General features: G+C 36.8%; 1 long non-coding RNA gene across 2 annotated transcripts in view; it reads right to left on the bottom strand.

The window, feature by feature from the left end:
• LOC145665797 (uncharacterized) overlaps positions 1 to 12,733 on the bottom strand; it is a 319,641-nt gene that overhangs the window by 175,025 nt on the left and 131,883 nt on the right. The window contains exon 2 of one of the 2 annotated variants that reach the window (XR_014127658.1): positions 7,490 to 8,398. The exons of the other annotated variant lie outside the window; for it this stretch is intronic. This is a non-coding gene — a long non-coding RNA (uncharacterized LOC145665797). Of the gene's footprint in view, positions 1 to 7,489; positions 8,399 to 12,733 lie in introns of those variants that run through there. 2 annotated transcript variants of the gene reach the window in all.

Genomic DNA, 12,733 nt, shown 5'->3' with positions numbered 1-12,733 from the left:
GAGTTTTAATGAACAAGATTTTCTAGAAGAACCAGCTATTAAAGAAGCTTTGAGCAAATTTAACGATTTCTTGCAGGAAATTAGAACTTTAAGCAGAACAATTAAGCTGTGGGTTAATCTCGTCAGGTGCATTGACCTTATAATGCTGTTTATCTTTGCAGAAAGATCAGGAAACTGGGATTTACATATGAATACAACAATTCAAATTCTCCCATATTTTCATGCTGCCGGACATCTCCCCTATGCTAAATCCGCCCACTTGTATGCACAAGAGATGTGCAAACTTGAATCAAAACTCACAAATCAAGAACTAGTTCTTTTTAAGGAGAAAGGATTCTTCACTATTCGGCGGAAAGGTAAGTACTGGTCAGGAACGTGGTCTGATATGTGCATTGAACAAGATTTGATGCGACCCATGAAATCTGTTGGAGGACTGACACATGGCCGTGGCATTACTGACAATACTCTTTCAAAATGGGTACTTGGAACACCATTCTTTCTCCAAGTCCATGAGGCTGTAGAAGATTTTTTCGGAACAGCAATGCAGTTTAGCGAACAGCACGTTGAACTACGAGAATCCAGAAAGAAGAAAGACTTGTCAGACTTACAGAAGTTTACAGCTTGGTTACAAGAACACAATCCTTTTACGAAGTTGTCTGGTGAACTGGTCTCTTTGGCCACTGGGTTTGTTTGTGATGATTCAATAAACTGTGATCAAGCATACGATGTCGATTTGTCTACCATAAACAAAATTAAAGGTAAAAATTTCCAAGAACTCAAACTGCACAGAAAAGGTGAAGACATAGGTAGCACAGAAGTCAGCAAGAGTAAAATCAAAAGAGGTCAATATCAATTCTCAACAGCTTTTTAATCAGATATTGTGTGCCTGTGATAGCGCCAGCAAATTAAAGACATATTTCGAATATGAATTGGCAGTACGCCCACCAGCTCTGTTTGACGAAGTTTCTTTTCGAAAAGGCACAAAATCATCCTTGATGAAGGTTTTTGAAGAAGGAATCATCGAAGAACTAGATGTAAAGGATGCAACATATATTGTAGACTGGGGGTTTCTTCTTCACCATCTGCCATGGCCAAAAAACTGTACCTTTGGAGCTGTCTTAGAGAACTATTGTAGACATGTTCTTAATAAATATGGTCAAAAATCTATCGTTGTTTTTGATGGTTACCCTAGTGAGTCTACCACGAAAAATGAAGAACAAAACAGGAGAGCGGCGAAAGAATCTTCACAAGACAATTTTTTGTCAAAACACAGTCTGTGCCACGGGAAAATACGAGTTCTTAGGTAATAGAAACAATAAGAAGAGATTATCGTTGGCTCTGGGATCTGAACTCGTGAAACGGGGATTGACCGTAATTACAGCAGAGGAAGACGCAGATGTTGACATTGTAATGACGGCCATTCAACAGTTGAAAACTGCTTCAAAACTTATTGTTGTAGGATCTGATACTGACCTGGTAGTCTTACTTACTGCTTTGTCTCCTGAGAAAGAAAGTGCTTCTGTTTACTTCTGTAAAGAGAAAGGTGATGTGACTCCGAACACACGGTACTTCAGGATCGAAACATTGATTGAAAAGTTTGGAGATTGCCGGCAACTACTTTTGTTCTGTCATGCGTTTACAGGATATGACCCGACGTCGTGTTTTTATGGTATGGGAAAAATTAAAAGTAATAGATATGCTCAAATCACCGGAATTTCAAAACTGGGCCAGAGTGTTTTTTGGATATTTCAAAATCTAAAGGAGAAATATTATCTACAGGTGAAAAATTAGTTTTGGCTTTGTATGATTTGGGAAAATACTCAAATTTGAATGAAGCCCGATACCACAGATTTTTGTCTTTCACAAAGAAAAGTTCACTAAGATCTAAGTTTGACCTGGCCAAACTACCTCCAACTTCTGAAGCGTGTAATGAACATTCGCTCAGAGTATTTTTGCAAGTACAGAAATGGTTAGGAAATAAACTTCCTGACACAGAATGGGGTTGGAGGATAGAATTAATTAAAGAAAACGGACGCTCCAAAAATACATTGAAACCTATTCCCACATCCAAGCCATTTGCACCAGACGAGCTTCTGTATATAATATCATGTTCATGTAAGCAAGGATGTAGGCAATACTGTAAATGTAAAATAACTAAAATAGATTGCTCTGCAATGTGTGAGCACTGTATGGGCTGTCTTGCCTAAATTCACATTTCTATTCCGAGGAAGAACTTGTAGAATCATCATCCGAAAATTAAATAGTATACTGTATAGCTACGGAAGATTAAGTTGAAAATACTGCAGTAAGCATAGTGGACATGTTCAAAATTAAGATGTAAACATAATAAAAAATGTTATAGATATAATTTCATACGCTAATTGACTGAGGAGATCGAAGGCAAAAAATAGTGAAAGGAAGAGCAAACAAAATATTTCAAATTTTTCTAGTTTATTTGTTTATCTAGAAATTATTAGATTTATAAAAAATAGAAAATAAAATAATTTTATCACTTTTTAAGAATAAAACAGAATGTGAAAATTATCAGTGTGTTGAATAGTTTTGGAGATAATACCTTTTGTCAGAAACGCTTATTTTTAAATTTGGAATGGTAATGGGGATAGAGTAAGGGTTAAAGCTTCACAGGGGAGGCAGACTAAACAAAAATGCTTTTCTAACAATGCAGTGGTTTATTAAATAAAAAAAGCTTTGTTATTATTTTTCTTTCGAAATGAAACATAGTGACTGATATTTGAGGCGAAAATTGGAGCCCGCTCGTCTTCAAACTTACCTCGCTACATGGCTAATTTTAAGAGTAACCCCCACAATATATACACCGTTGGAAAGATAATTTTATGCTCTTTAAGATTTATTTGAAACATTTTTCCATATCACAACTCACTAAGGAAATATAAGAGGAAAAACAAAATGGCGCGGGCGATTTTTTTTCATTTTTTACTCTTTAGGTTAAAATTGCCAAGAAACCATTAGGTTTATGAAAAACTTCAAGGAATATGAAATTGTAGAGCACATTTCACAGATTACGAGAAAAAAAGAAACATGTCAATATGTCCATTAGTTTTGAAGATATGGCCTTTTTTCTAAAACGCCCATTTTTTAACTTTGAGGGGGCGTGGTGGGGAAAGCTCCAGGGGGAGGGGCGGGGACTTTTGGGAAAATGTTCCCCTCATAGTGGTCTATCACTTGGGAGAAAATCAGCTTTACCCAAATTTTTTCCTTGCAAAAACCTTTATTGACTGGGCTATATAGTTCACTTCCGCAGATCAACTTATATTCCTTTCATGTAGGACTGAACTAAAGAGCAGCGGCACTCATGCAATAAGGGACACGAAACTAAAAAAAATATTTCAATGTTATTACCATTGTTACTTCTTACGTTTATAACCACTATTACTATTTAATAACATTTATACTAAAGAAAAAATAAACATCAGTGATTATAGAGGCCTACCTTATTACTGAAAAAATTAAATCTTTAAGTTTTACGTCCCACGATTATGCCGCTTAGGCTAAAGGAGACGGTGATGATGAGAAATGAATGAAATGGTGAAATGAAGAAAGTGGAAGGAAACGGGAGAACCCCGAGGAAACCATACTGTCGTCTACGAACTTTCTTTCCGTGCTTTGACATTGAAAACTCATTAAGTGGTCTTTTTCTTTAATTCACACGGCGTTCCGTGCAGTACCGTGCTTGTGTTGTGGCCCGACAGCAGGAAGGGATTAAGGGGGGAATTAGCCGGACCTCTAAGTGGACAGAGGCCTTCACTCTTATCAAAATTTCAACTGACTATCTAAAAGATATCATGAAGTTACAATCATTATAAAATAAAATATGACCAAAAATATTAAACATATTCCCTTAAGTTTCCTACTATATCTTCATAGTCAGCAGCGGCCACATATATTTGTAGCCCCGGACCTCCAGATGGGTTAATCCAGCCACCTTGAATAGAAACCAGCCCGGTCGTGGCTCGTTGGCCGCGATCCTTCGGCTTTCCTCGGAGCATACTACAACGATAACGTGTATTTACCATGTGTTTGCTTCATTTATATTATGTAATGGGCCCCATACACGTAAACGCATGCCTGAAGAAACAGCCCGACTTGCATGAAAAATGATAAAACCACAGGCAAGTTGATCGTGTATGGCCTCGTTCATTCATGTTGAAAGTTTTCAAAATCTTCTGAAAACATGCTTGATGTTTTTGCCGTTCTGCATGCATGTTTACTGTGTATGGGCTCGTTCATGCAAGGTGTCTGTTTTATATTTAGGTCCGCCAATCACGACAGCGGAAGAAATCACGTGACTCTTTCCTCCGTCGCATGCCAAGGTCGTGCAGTTGCAGAAAGAAAAAGCACGCGTTTCCTCGTCCTTCACATTTCTCAAACTACTTTCAGTAAGTTGGACAGCATGTTGGTACGTGCGTGGGCAAAAAATTCTTTCAAGATGCATGATGAAAGAAGAAACCTTTCATACATGTTGGTCATGCAAGTTCGTGCGTGTATGGCGCGCTTTATATTCAGGACTAAAGTGCTATTTCACCTGGCACTAGCTACATTATACAAGAAGAAATGTTATAGTGACCGTCATGAATAATTTTGTTTTGTAAATGATTATTTTTCAGATGTCAGGTGGAAATGTTTGTTTACTGGTTGTGATGACATTGGTTTGGTTGCTAAGGTAACAGTTTCGTTATCATGTACTTGTTTATAAGTAATTAACAACATAAAAATTATGTTAGCAAGATATCGTATAATAAGTAGGTGTATACCATTACTTTAAAATTATTAACACTTATTGCAAAATATAGTGAGTTAAATGATTAAAACGTGTGTGTAATCCTTTTATATGGAGAATGCTATAAGATTTTAACAAATAGAACTATTGTGACATATTAGTGTTATAATACCAGCGTCTTCCTCCTTGCAATGCATCTTGGGAAATGGTGTAGAAAACAGCAGCGGCAAGGTATGGTATGGTATGTGTTTATTGTCACGGACGGAGCATGGCAGTGAAACAGCATGAGCACGGCACCCAACGAGTGAATCAGCCTTAATTGTATTTTAAACTTTCAACTATATTTGAACCTGATAATAATATCTCTAATCCTCTAAGGATTTTTTTTTTTTGAATTTTAAAAAAAGAATATGAGGCTTTCAGTCTTGAAATTAAAATAGAACTAAAAGACAATGAATATTTATGTAATATACTCGGTTGATTAGATTCGATTTGAGCGTTCCAGTTCCCGCCAAGCGAGCTTTGCGGTGAAAAAAAAAAACTATAAGAGTTGGTTTTCCCTTTCTTTCTGGTTTCCTCAATCTACAATTATCATCCATCTATTTCATCATTACCTCTCCGTTAGCCTCGGTGCATAATCGTGGGACGTTAAACTTAAGAAAATAAAACTGACCAATGCACTCTGTCAATCAAGAATAAAACCGTCATCTATAATAAAATTTATAGATCAAAGCTATGCTTTTTTATGTGAATATTTACGGTGCTATGTTAATATTTACACATACTATTTCGTGTTTTTTTTTTAAAAAACTTTCCAACAGACAATTTACATAAAAAATAATTTTAAAAATCTGAAATGCTATATAAGAATAATCCTGGCAGGAGCTCATCTGGTTTGGATTTCACGTTAACCAGTAGGTTCACGTCTCATATAGCCTCGCTATTGCAAGAAACGCTAAACTCAAAATCAAATATATATAAGAATAACTAGGTTTGCACTTTATTCTTACATTCATGTATTATACACCTACAACGAAACGATGCATTTATTCTTTTACTGTGTAATGTCTTGAATGTATATACCCTTTTGTTTTGCTTTTCTGTATATGTTTGTTGTTTTCTTTCTTCTTCCTTCTGTAATGTCTGATTCTTTTAGCTTTACTGTGTAGCATTACAAGAATAATGTAAAATTTACCTGTAATACCTATTGTAAAGGGAGCAATACCTCTGTAATAGGCAATAATTATAAATAAATAAATAAAATATAAAATAAATTCTGAGCGCCAGTGATTGATAAAATCTTGTGGGTTCAGCATTCCAACAAATTCATAACCCTGTCATAACAGAAAGTCAAAAACCTTTCTTCGAATAAATAAATAAAAATATTGTATTACAGAGGCAATATACTGGGAGCAAATTAAACATTTCACGAGAGACTACATCTTCACCTACCATTATGAATACTTAAAAGATATAGACAGGATATAAATGTACACTCATGTCCAAAGTTATTTTCCCATGTCTATAAATATTTTGTTGTAGGAATATAATTAGATAACGAATTCGCTCGGTATTCCTTATAATGTTAGTATATATATAATCGGCAAAGACATGTATGTGGAAAATTTCATGTCAAAAGAGCAGTAAATAAAAACAATAAAACGAAAATAAAACTTTCTTGTCCATTTAGCAACATTTTGTTTTACTCATTATAATTTTCATATTTATAATTCTTTTCCTACGAAATTTACCACAAATATGCATTTCCCGATTATACACATAGAACCAGTTTTAGAAGTACCCTGCAAAATCATTATCAAGTTATATTCTTACAAGAAGACTGTTATAGATATGCGACAATCATTTTAGACATTAGTGTACATGTTGAAAACTATTCTTATTAAATGAATTATAGCCAACTTACTATAAGAACTTTACTATTATATAATTCCTATATTATATAGAATAGACAAATTGTAGAGGTCTAGCTACAATTTAGAGAATCCAAATAAATCACGAAAGATGATTTTTCTTGACAAAGCTAGAATACAACTTCATTTATTAAATTAGAAGGAAGTAAATTGAAGTTTCGTTTAACTTTTTCCTTGATATCTTTTACCTTCAAACAGAAACAAACAGAAATTTCATCTTAATTTCTGTTTAGAAGCATGTCTAAATTTATTGAAATGTAGACCTATAATTCTCAAATCAGAACTAGAATTACTGTGTCAGAAAGGTTATGTTTTGAGTGATAACCCCAGGAGTTACTAGGCCTACATCTGTAGATTGGGGCAGAATACTCTTATCCTCTAGAATACAGTTGGACCAGAAGGAAGGTTCTTTGAATTCCCAGAAATATGGGGCCATGCCAATGGTGATAACCTCAGAGATTTACGATGCGATTAACAACAAACTGTTAAGTGTTCCTTAAGCCATTTCACGGTGTAATGTAAACTTGAATACAGTAGAGCGTCGATTATCCGAACGTCGGTCAACCGAACGACCGCTTAACCGAACTGTACTCGCTCGCACCTGTTACTCTCCCACCCTATCGTCCATCATCCCCCTCACTCCCAAACCAAGTTTCCCACAGTAGTTGCCGCACTGAGCCACCGCTGGCGAAACATTGCTTCTAATGGGGCCTTCATAAGGCGCTGCTGACCGGCCAAGCCGCCAGTCGCTGTGTTTCAACAATCATCACACTTCTGTCGGTTTGGCACTGGCTGTAGAAGTAGCGGCAGTATCAAAGCTGTTCACAGCAACAGCTGCGCCAGCTTAGAGTTGAGGCGTGCCGCTCCGCGCATGGCAAATAAACATGTACAGTTCGATTATCCGAACAAACCAGTTTTCCGAACACCCATGTCCCCCAATTACTTCGGATAATCGACGCTCTACTGTATTTCATTTTACGGAAGACGTTTCATTACTTGTTCTCGTAACATGTATAAAGGCTGTGGTTGAGATACGAAGCAAGGAACCCGAAACTAACAGAAAAGGTCAATATGAAAAGGCACTTACATTGTGTTCCTTGTGGTAGCTGAAGTAAAATCTCGTGGGCTCCGTCTCCTTTATAGCTTATGTAACTTATAGACGAATGACAAGTCTAGAGCTGAAGTGTAGACTTGAAGTGTGTTGAGTGAACGTAGATGGTCCTTTACATATAAATTGTTGAATGCATTATCCTTTCATATATCCTTGTCTAGAGGTTCCTCGTGTATGTCTTATTGAATAAAATATGTTTTTTGCTTATTTCAATAAACTGAATTAGATTTTGACTTAATTCATTCAATTCAAACAGTTGGTATTTTATACTCAAGCCAGCCTTGAATTGTTTACAATTTCGGAGTTTTAAAATTATATGGTGGGTCGTAGTAAAGTGGTAAATGACGGTGAATCCTCGGTCAGCGAGGTGTGGTTCAGTGGGTCGTGGGTAGCTGTGGGTAGTGGGTAGTGGGTAGAGTTAACATTTGTACTATGTCTTTATCTCCATGGTAGTAGCAAGAGCTCGTATTTGTATCGTTTACCTTCAAACTTCGTCATCAGCTGTTCACCTGAACAATCAATAGAAGACGGAAATGTAGAAAAGGAAAATATTCTTCAGAAGACACGCTCCTCTGAATTCCTCGACTCTTCACTTACCTGGAATGAAAGACAATACAACAGTTACATCACAGTTTAAAGAAAGCACACATTTTATTGGTAGAATATTACAACAAGAGTTTGTGACTACTTTATATAATTGTATGGGGGAGGAAAAACCTTTCTACGTTTTTTTCACGGTTGTCTTGCTGCTTACAACTTGCTGGCTACAGAGAAGGCGTTACCTTCTAAAGCTCACTCGAAGTTTCGGGAATGAAGTCCTTTGAAGAGATAAAAGATAGGACACGTTGACTAATTAAGTAGAAGCTGCTTCAAACTGCAGAAACAAGTCATCATTCCTTGATTTTTACGCAATTTTATTATTATTATTATTATTATTATTATTATTTGCGAAAATTTCGCTAAATCACGCCAGCGGATTCACGGGAAGGGTGGTTGGGACTACAACTTCCTCCAAGGTTATCTTTTTATTGGCCTATATAAAGGGTGGTAGGTAACTCCACCGAAAAACTTTGGGAGGTGATTCCTTATATGAAATGGAAGCTTTTTTTCTTCCATTTCATGTAAGGAATCACCTCCCAAAGTTTTTCGGTGGAGTTACCTACCACCCTGTATAAGAACAATACAGTACTTCAATCTGCTTTGAAGTAAATCTGCCTATTTCAAGCCTACATTAATAGTACATGATGTGATCCGCCTCTTACAAATGTTCCTTGAGAATTCACTACGCAAGTCAAGAGTCTGGATTTAATGGCCTACAAATCAGGAACCAAAAGCCTCCACAACATAATATTTTACAGGCTTCTTATAACAGATGAAAGCAGAAGAAATGATGCTAAGTTTTATCCAGATCGGATGACTTCGATTGAACTCGTACAATATATAGGCTGTAGTGTCTTTAAGAAAAATCAACTAACGAAAATAAAACGCCCACGCATAAATGCACTACATACCTTGCTATATATACGAAGTGTAAAGTTCTACGTTGAATCTTGTGTATTTATCAGGTGTGTGAAACTTACATCTTGAATCTTGGTGAAGGACAAGTGTGTCTAATGGTAAAGCACTCACCTTTAGCGGAAGGACTCCCTGACTCGATTACACGCCATACGATCAACCTTTGGTTAATAAGTTGTTACGGTTCACACTTCCTCACCTTATGAATCCTTCCACCTTTAGACCCTAGATCACGACTGTTATGACTATAAATAAATTGTTTCTAAAACAAGTTTTAGCCTCATTTCTGATTTTCTTCTCTTTTAAACACGTTACCTCGTCCTATTCAAGAAAGCAAATCAACACGCGAGATGCCACATTCAGTCTTATTTTTCATTGAGAAGAACGGGCAACGTTTCGATTTCATTTGTGAAAATCGAAAGGAAAATGTTCTCTTTTAAGAAAATCCCGCTCACTCAGATAGTGGAGAACAGATCAGGAAATATTGTACCAACAAATTAAGAATTTGTCTTGCACCCTATTATAATTCAATTTATACAACTTGTCCCGTGTCACAGTTGTTTTCCTGTGTTTTTTTCCTTCCTGCACGTGGTCATAACAATCAGCCAAGAAGAACTGTTTCTACGGCAACAGCACGTTCATCCAATTATAGTGGCTCATTTCTCCCGCTCTGCAATGGTAAACATTCCATCCTTTCCGTACGTTGCCAGTTTGAATATAAACAAATGCACATTGTTTTAGTCGGATATCAACTTGGGTAGTGGACCTACTGGTTACTGAAAGCATTCGTATTAGTTGTCTTTTATGTCATTTAATTTTATAAAACTGAGATTTACTTGCAGTGAATAATTTCGTGTTTCGTGTATACGGAACTTCAGTGTTTAGTGCATTATTTATTTCTGATTCTCTCTCTCAATTTTTGTGCGTGTGTGTGTATGTCCTCTGAAATGGATGAAGCGGGAGAAAGTTCAAATCTTGTTTGTCGAAGATGGGGCGAGGAAGAATTCACTCGCCTGTAAAGAAATATTCAAAAATTGGACAGAGTGTCGCTTTACGAGGCCAAGCTCGTGAGATGGTGTGTTCACTACGCGAATACTTTGAGTGGGAAAGAGAAAATGGTGGTCCTTTTATCGATGTAAATGGAAAGGACAGCGGCTGCCCTTAAAATTAGCAGAAAAACAGTGGCGCGAATTGTGAAAGAAAAAATAAGGAAAGAGGAGAAACTTGAGGAGAAGGAAGAACAAGGAAAGGACGAACCTGGACCATCGCAGGTACTGCTTGAAACTCTAGGAAAACATCGCTGCTATGAAAAGAAGGTAACAAATCTCGATTCATTCCAGCGAGATGCCCTTCATCGCCACATTTACTCTTATTATATGCGCAAGGAGCATCCTACATTAAGCAAGCTCCAAGCCAGCCTTAAAGAAGCAAACTTGTTCCACGGAAGTAAGTTCTCACTTAGAAGCTGTCTCATAGATCTGGGGTTCGAATTTAATAAATTCTCCAAACGCACAGTGCTGATGGAAAGAAGTGACATCGTGGCTTGGCGTTGTCGGTACCTCAGAGCTATGAAGAAATGTGATTATAACAATGTGGTTTGGTTAGATGAGACATGGGTCAATGCAGGCCACACATTAGAAAATGGCTGGACCGATCATACTACGCATAGTACAATGAACGCACCAATATGGAAGGGGGGAAGAATAATTATTCTTCGTGCTGGCGTATCTCGTGGTTTTGTCCCAAACTGCCTCCTCATTTTCAGATCTAAAAAAACTGATGATTATCACGAGGAAATGAACTTCAATACATTTACGAAGTGGTTCCAAGAATCTCTTTTGGAAAACATATCCCCTAAATCCATCATTGTTATGGACAATGCCCCATACCATTCTGTTATGCTCGACAAATCTCCAACAACTCAGTCCCGGAAGTCTGAGGTCTTGAACTGGTTAAAGCGCAATACCAGTGTGCAGTTAGAGCCTGACATGAAGAAGGTAGAGCTTCTAGAACTGGTGACCATATACAAGCCCAAATTCCCTTTGTACAGAATCGACGAATTAGCAAGGGGAAAGGGTCACCAGGACATAAGACTTCCCCCCCTTACCACGCCCACTTCAACCCTATAGAAAATATTTGGGCGCAAGTAAAAGATTACGTTGCGAGGGAAAATAAAAAAAATCACAGTGGCAGAAGTGGAAAGACTTGCAAAAGAAGCAATTGATAGTGTCACTGCGGAAGACTGGGCTAACATTCGAAGAAGCTCCTAGGCAAGCAATGGGATAAAGAGGGAATTCTTGAACGGTGTGTGGAGGAAGTGATAATATCTGTTAATTCCAGCTCCGAAAGTGACAGTGATTCTTCACTGGGAGTATCCCCAGTCACACAGTAAACGTAAGTACATTTCTTTTTCTTATTTACTACTATATATATATATATATATATATATATTAATTTTTAAAATTATAGCAATACAAATGTCACAAGTTCAAAATGAAGACGTATTGTTTGCGATATGTGGTGCACACACGTAAGTTCAGTAATTATAAACAAGGTTCAGTGTTGATGTTAGTAATTTTGCTACAGCTATATGGAAATTTCTGTTTTCTGCAGTGAAAGTAAAAGTTTACTATAGAAATAAAGTCAGAGGGAGGAATGGTTGGATTTACCGTACTTTAATATTGTGCCAACGTAATTTACAATAATGTTTGTCTCTCTCATAAGTTTGTTTTTAAATAAGCGTTCTACATTTAGTAAATGTTGATATGGAATAAGAAATAATTCACTCGTTCTACTCGTGTAGTTTCAATACCCGACGCAAAAGCTGGCAACGCAGCATCGAGCACCACGTGCACGCAGCGAGCTCTCACACGGGACAAGTAGTATCAATTGCACTGTAATAATAGTTAGTTATAAGATTATGTACGCGATGGTTCAGTGGTACAGTCCTTAATTCCATTAGAAAGATGCCTGGTTGTGAGATCCTGTGAGTTTATCATGGACATCATCATGTCCGTAAATCTCAATTTATTCATTCCTTTCACTAACATCTCTATTTATTCATTCCTTTCACATACATCTTCATTAATTCATTCCTTTCACTAACATCAATTTCATTTACCTAAAGGTAATTAAGCTATGGAATGTTATGATTTTTATTGTATTTTTTCTTCCAGACGTACTCTGGTGATGGTATAGCATTCTCTCCAATATCCATTAACATCAATTTGACGAACAAAGTACGAGTATAGAAATTGTAGAAAGTGTTTAGAAATTGTGTCATATCACAATTTGTGTATTAATAAAACTATTCAGAACCTTTCTTTCAAAACACTGTGACATGTGGTACGACGAAGCGATGGGGTAACCTGGGTGGTCGTTGCATGTTAGACCATCAACTGTGATAAGATATAATGC

This window comes from Thermobia domestica, chromosome 1, assembly GCF_964235325.1.
Source record: "Thermobia domestica chromosome 1, izTheDome1.hap1.1, whole genome shotgun sequence".
Lineage (NCBI taxonomy): Eukaryota > Metazoa > Arthropoda > Insecta > Zygentoma > Lepismatidae > Thermobia > Thermobia domestica.
Note: the sequence above shows the minus strand (reverse complement) of the source record. Positions and strands in the feature narration are given on the sequence as shown.